This window comes from Plasmopara halstedii, assembly GCF_900000015.1.
Source record: "Plasmopara halstedii genome assembly, contig: Scaffold_323, whole genome shotgun sequence".
Taxonomy (NCBI): domain Eukaryota; phylum Oomycota; class Peronosporomycetes; order Peronosporales; family Peronosporaceae; genus Plasmopara; species Plasmopara halstedii.
Genome location: NW_020187244.1, coordinates 1,246,616 through 1,247,709, shown reverse-complemented (window position 1 = coordinate 1,247,709; position 1,094 = coordinate 1,246,616).

The following is a 1,094-nucleotide window of genomic DNA, read 5'->3' as shown; positions in this document are numbered from 1 at the left end:
CCCTCGGCCACCCAGAAACTGAACCAGCAACTGGTTCTGAGCACGGAGTACAACAACCTCCATCTCCAATGGAGCCAAGAGCCCCACCGTTGCCTGCAGCGACGCATTTGCCTTTTGAGACGCCACTTCGGCAAGATTGCCCAGTCGCCGTGGACGCTTTTGATCGAAAAGATCAAGACGCCCCGCGTCATCAGACGCACCGCGCTTCCCGGCAATAGCCAGGGAACTAGAAGGGCCATGAGCTGAGCTCAAGCAGTGGCCCTGAACTCTTGCGATCACAGACACAGAGCTCGCGGGAGCATTAGGGGCTGTTAACCCATACGTCGCGGGGCAACAATCCGAAAGAAGTTGACGGCGTGCCTTGAGGTTGGCAAACTCAAATCGGAGGTGTCGCTCCACACGCGCATCCACTTCCTTGTGGCTCAACTGTAAGTTATATAGTGAGGAAAGCTCCGGTGCCATTGCACCCATCACTCAAAGAGCGCTTCGACATATGTAGCGCTTACACCAGGGGCGAGCACTACAGCTATTGTCCGCATTGCGGGTACACGAGAGCCACCTCGTTGAGCACTTAGACGAGTGCGATAAGCTTCCAACGGATATTCTTGTGAACCGAGAAACGAGCTCGAAGAGCTTTCAGTTCGGCAAGCTCATCTTCCGTAATGGCCGGGGGCCCGATGATGTGGACGCGTAACAATCGAGTTACCGCGTCCTTCGCTTCCACAGCGGGATCCGCTGGGCGGAAGCCACATACCACACGAGGGTCAATGACCGGTCGTGATTGGGCGCGCAGCAAAGCCGCCTTGCGGGCAGCTTCCAGCTGCCGCCACTGTGCCCCGTCGAGGTCATTGGTGATTATACCACTTTCCTCAGGTGAAGAGAAGTCAGGGACTGGAGATGGGGTCCGCAAGGCGCGAGCAGGGCTCGTATCATGCCGCTGGCGCAGCTCGCCTTCCTCGTCACCCCATGCGGGAAAAGGAGTGTCAGACTCGTAGTCGACCACCTCCACATCCTCATCGAGGTAACTCGTCACTGATAGCGTGCGCGGAGCGCGACGCTCGTGCTCATCGAGCCTAAGATGTACATCTCTCGGT